Source organism: Citrus clementina, unplaced genomic scaffold (genome assembly GCF_000493195.1).
Source record: "Citrus clementina cultivar Clemenules unplaced genomic scaffold, Citrus_clementina_v1.0 scaffold_5, whole genome shotgun sequence".
In the NCBI taxonomy this organism is placed as follows: Eukaryota; Viridiplantae; Streptophyta; class Magnoliopsida; order Sapindales; family Rutaceae; genus Citrus; species Citrus x clementina.
In genome coordinates, this window is record NW_006262201.1 from 20,561,474 (window position 1) to 20,567,818 (window position 6,345).

Below are 6,345 nucleotides of genomic sequence, written 5' to 3' on the forward strand. Positions count from 1 at the left end.
CTATCAGGCGTTAGCTGGCTTCAGACTTTAAGACTCTCTTCGTCCTTGCGCGCCATGAGATGAGAGAAATTGTGGGAATGCGTGTGCCACGTTTGCCTCTAGGATCGTCATTAGCCATCACCCACGCCAAGTCGGCAAAGAGGATATTGGACCAAGGGGGCTCAATAATTAGTAAATAATTACGGTACGACTCAATAGTTTCACGTGGCAAGAATTTGACATGATAGTAAGTGAAAATACACAAATACTCTTGTCATTAGCTGAAAAAAAAAAAAAACAAAATTCAAGTTAGGAAATCTAGTACCAGAGATGTGGTGAGGTTTATATGTGAGGGAGAAGGAGAATCAAGTTCTTCACCGTCAATCTCCATTTTCGTCAGCTGTTCATGGGTGTCTCACTAGAATAGATAAATCGAATATAGAAACATAAAATTGAAGGTTAGTTAACAACAGAGTTTAAAATTTTTCAGTTTTGATAATGTAGGGTTTATTACTTTTGAAATTGCTATGTAGGGCTTTTAGAATTTCATAGATGAAGATGTTATTTTAGGATGATAAAGAGGGTTATCTTGTTTTGGATAACTTCTATTAGGTTGCTAGTCTAGACTTCTAGACTTATTTGGTTCAAAAATTGAGAACTTACATAATTGGTTGGGTTTTTACAAAGTATTATATTATTTTAATGAGGAAACGCGCGCGTGTGTGAGTTTTTACAAAGTATTATATTATATTAATGATGAAACGTGTGTGTATTTTCCTCTAGGATGTCACCTATATTGGAAATAAAAATAAATGAAGTTGACCATTTCAAGACTAAGGTGTCAACAGTCTTCGAAATGAAAACAATTAAGAATATTCAAGAGTGTCTTTGCAAGAATCAGAATCATATAGCCTTTTTGTTTAGAAAAATGCATTTGTTAGATATGTCTATGTGGTTTAAGCCGGAGAACAAGGTGTGCAGATTTTTTATGGAGGAGTTTGCACTAGTTAGTGGTTTGACCAATACATACAATATAGATGGCAATGGCAGCACTAGATTGTATAAGGAGTTAATGGATGGCCTTAAAAGATGCACCACCTCTAAGTTAGAAGACTTGTTCATGAATTCCACATTAACTAATAATAGAAAAATTGTAAAGGTTGTTATGTTCTACTTTTTAAAGTTTGTTCTTCTAAGGAATGATCCTAAAATTAAGGTGCAACCTAAACACGTACGACATATGGATAATATTGAGGATTTTAATAGTTATTCTTAGTATCGTATTTGTTTCATGAAAACTTTAGAAAGTTTAAAAAAGGATTTAATAGATCATTTGATAATACATAAGAAGAAGATTATAAAAGACCCCACCCTTGCTGAATTTCTAATTGCGTTGCAAGTAATCAACTTCTTTTTAAACTTTATAATTTAATTAAATGACAAATCGCTATTTTCCTAAAACTTTATTATTATGTTAAATGTTAATCATATAGATATGGGCTTTTGAGGCAATGCCTGATGTGGAGAGTTTTGCCATGTATAATAAGAGTACAATTCCTCATATTTTTAATTGGGCTGCATTATGCAATGTTCACTATGATGATCTCCTAAAGTATATTTTCAATAACAATTTTTTAAGTTAAATATTAATGCATATAACCATTTTTAATTATTTTATTATCTTTTGCATATGTTATTGTATTTAAAAAATTGCATGCATTGGTAGTTTAGTATGAAGAGCAAAATGAGTGATATTCAAAAGATTGATGCCTGCACACGAAAACAACATGTTTGCATAAGAAATGGTTGAGTTGGAGTACTCGCAAATTACAAGTTTTGACAAGCATATCAACATAGCCCTCAAAGTCACCACCTTTCAAAATAAATTCATGCAAGTTTAGAGACAAAACCTAGTACATTCAAGAGTTATCTTGCTTCAAAAGAAGTTTGCTTTCAACCCACTTTGTGAGTTTTGCAGTTGTGTCCACTGCCAATTGATGTCGCTTGCAAGACCAATCTCTCAGTAAATTAATACTCAATAAACTTATGAATTGGTAACATCCTTGCCTCCCTCAAAACACATTTAAACATTCTACAATGTTAGTTGCCATTATACAACGTCTTCCAACAAAGTGAGCACAAGGCCATTTATCAATTATCATACCCATATTCAGATACGTACTAAGCAATGTATGGATTCATCATGTTTATCTCATTTCATGACATTGTCAAATTAAGAAACACAATATAACTTTGTAGCGTGTACGAGAATTTTGTATATATCAACTTTTTTAAAATTTAACATCATATTTTGGCCTGAAACATGCAAATATCGTGGCTTGCATCTAGAAGCACCATGTCAACACCCCTTTTTATGCTTCCATAGTTCCATTATGATCTAAAATAAAAACCAAATTTTTGACATTGCAAATTGAATCCCTTAGTTTTGATTAAGGCCACTCCCATGATACATCATTCTTTCTATCACCAACACCAAATGCAAGTAGAATATTGGATATATTTGATTGTTATCATTCATGCATGAATCACAGACACGGTTCTTTTATATTCAAACATGGTTCTTGTATATTTCCCTTTTGGAAATGTGCCATAGATTGCAATTACTAGTCTAATAACAAAACTGAACCCTTTGAGGCAACTACCAATAGCCATAAATAAATGAGTGAATTGATTTAAACTATCAAACTTAATAAAATTACGAGTAGTAAAAGTTCGTTTAGTCTTTATATTTTGATGTTAGTGCATGTTTAGTCCCTATATTTTTAAAAAGTACCTCAAAAACATCCCTATGTTAAATTATTGACACCCTTGCCATTATCTTTTGTTCCTTTTGGTTCGATTTTATAATATTACCCTCTTATAATAAAGTTTCTCTTTATTTTACATTAATAATAAGAAAAAATTAAATTGCCAATTTAACTCCAAAAATAAAATAGAAACAAAAAGAATATATATTAATTTTTGTGGAACACTCTATTAGGGACTTAATATATTAATTCTTTAATTAATGTCCAAAAAATTGGTAGTTTAATTTTTTTACAATATTAATTTTTTTGGACATACGTGAGCTTTCACAGAAATTAATATATATTCTTTTTGTCTTTAATTTATTTTTAGGAATTAAATTTGGTAATTTCATTTTAGTAATGTCACAAAAAAAACATTATTGTAAAATGATAACATTACAAAAGCAAGTCAAAATGAACAAAAAAGTAATGGTATGGGTGTCCATAGTTTAACGGATGAGAAATTTTGAGATATTTTTAAAAATATAGGGACAAAACAAGCATTAACTTCATAATATAAGGACTAAACAAGCTTTTTACCCAAAGCACGAGAATCAACATTTTTATTTTCAAATCATTTTCAAACCCCTAGCAAGCGTCTTTGCATGCTCCCTCGCACTCTATGCTTTATGGTAACTAATATTATAACATAAATGTTTTTGCAAGTCTCTCCTAATCTCCTTTACTTTGAATGCTGATAAAGTTCTGTCAAATTTATATTAAATTGTATGCCCAATCAATTTCATTGATGCATGTAGATGATCTCTTTCATCCACACTAATAAAACATTTATGCTTATTACGATACATTCAAATTTGAAAGTAACTTGAATCCTTCATTTTTGTAGCACGAATACTTTAATGACAGTTGTTATCTATATAAGTAACAATTAAAATATTCTTACTAGACTTATCTGTTTTAAACTCATACTGCTTTTGTAAAGCACACTTACAAAGCAAATTTATAAAGCCTCGCTTGCCACTCTTCTTTTGATGCAAACAACACATTTACGATAAAACCATCACTGTCACAAACAACTTTATTTTTCATATTGTTGTAAATACAATTATATACATCATTAGTACTCGCGACATTACTACTTGCAAGAAAACTAAATTTACTGTTAGGCATATAACTATTGTTGGTGGTTGGCTCAATCTCATGCTCATTCATATGCTTTGTACTGGGTACATTTTCTTGTGGTAAACCGGATCTAAGGGAGAAATGTTTGCAGCTGATCTCGCCTCATAGATTGTTAATACACCATCATTGGAAAGAGTTGATAGCACAAATATTGGATAGGCGTAACTCTCCTCACATGAACTATAATGTTGACTATCCTCTCCACTTAAATTTGTTTGTAATATGGAAGTAGTTAACTTATATTGATATGTGACATAAAAAGGTGTTTTGTATGTGATAACACTAAGATTTTTATGCAAAAAAAAAAAAAAATTGCACATCATCATTTGAGATAATTACCACAGGTGGAATCAAATATGTCGAATTGCATTTGAACTTCATAACAATTTCTTACTTTGAAATGCCAATTTTAATAGTTCGAGCCACCTTTTCAAGCAATTGCGAATATGTTAAAGAAGGATGCACTATTGTTCCTTTTGTGGCTAAGGCATTGAATTTGTATTCATTGACTTGATTAATCTACTCACCATTGTACAAGACAATACTACATACCAAATCCATTTACTTGATAACATGTGACATCAGAGTAAGAATATTAACAAAAATAATTTTTGTTAAAAGTTCCATACCCTAGATTTAAGTCCTAAACTTCTAAACTTATTGACATGCCTACACATTTAGAAGTCTAGAATGCGATTCGGAACCAAGATTCTAAGAAACTTAACTATTACAGATCAAATACAATAAATTTCACGGGAAAATGATAAATAAAATGTATATTTAAGTATAATATATCACATTTTACCCAAAAAAAAAACCGAAATCACAAAATCCAACTTTTTTTTATTATGGGTAAACATCAAAACCTACCAAAATTTCATAGAGCCTAGTCCTATTACCGTTATCATATTTGTATAAAGCATGTAAAATTTTGTCCTAGATAAATAAAATAGCCCAGTCGCCAACCTGACCAACCGTGTAACAGCACAAAACGCACCAAATTAATTAGTGCGGGTTGGATTGAGCAATTCAAATAGACTAAAAAATGTCAATCCACTAACCCGCATAACTTCTTTTATGAAACAAATCGAACTCTTCCCCTTTTCCCCATTAAAAGTTTATAAAATAACCTCTATTCATTATATGCTATCACCCATTATATTTATCCTTCTTCATATACTCTATTCAATTGTGATTTCATGGAAGGAAATTGTTGATCTGGTGAGGGACGGTAATGAGTCAAATCGGGTGCAGGTTTGTTAATACATACAACACCCTATACCTACAAAAAGATTAAATGACCAACTCGTATGTCGTATCATGCCACTGTGGGTTCTGGTTATTTTGAAAATTTCCTTCCTATGGATTTGAATAACTATCAAACCAGCACTAGTTTCCAACAGATTCTTTGCTGTTTTACTCAACATAACCAATATAAATCGTAGCCAAACTGCTAAAATTACTTCTTGCATTTTAAGCTTTACTTATCATCAATAGATCTTGTCTCTTCATACAATGCAACATGTGAGCAAACCCAAGTTTAATTAATTCCAAATCATGCAGTAGGAAAAAAATTGATATATTAAAGGATAACAGTTGCAATAGGAGCTGACAGTGCTAGAATCTTGTTAATTCTATTTGCTTTGGATTCTAAATCTATCTAATGTACAGTAGCCAAACCTATATAATCTGCTACCTTCTTTACCTTTGTATTTTGTTTGCTATATAAAACATAATACGATCATAAAGCGAAACTTTTTTTTTCATTGTTTTCCCTTTCTAATGATTGTCCTCTTCAAGTAGTTGTTTAAATATTAACAATTGGAAGCTTTTACATGAAATTAGGACATTGAATGATACATAGTGAAAACAAAATTGATGGTTGGGGTTGACAATTAGACAAACTGATGTACAAAATTACTTGAATATAAATCAAAACTTGATTAGAATGACAGCAGAGGGAGCAGGTTAGTTTTAGGAAATTAGATTAGGTCTAACATTTTTTTTTATTTTAACTCATTTTCATGTTTAATCATTAAAAGTTATTTTCATTAAGAATGTTAGCCGAATGAGAACAAAAGACAACCATGATTCGATTTTAATTTACAAAGGTCTTTAAAATTTGGCAATCAACCAAAACTATATAATATAAATTTAGCTTTAAAAAATCTATATATATATATAGAGACAGAGAGAGAGGGCATTTTGACTTTAAAAATTTTGGATTATTTTTGTTATAAATTTTGAGCCATTGATGATTTTACACAATCCAAAGGTTGATTTTAAATTGATGTTATTTAAAAAAATTCTAACTTCTAAATTGGATTGTATACAAGACTAAGGGCTTAAAATATAGTTAAGGGTACCTAATTAGAAGCTCATTACATATATAGAAATACGATCTAATAAGAGATCC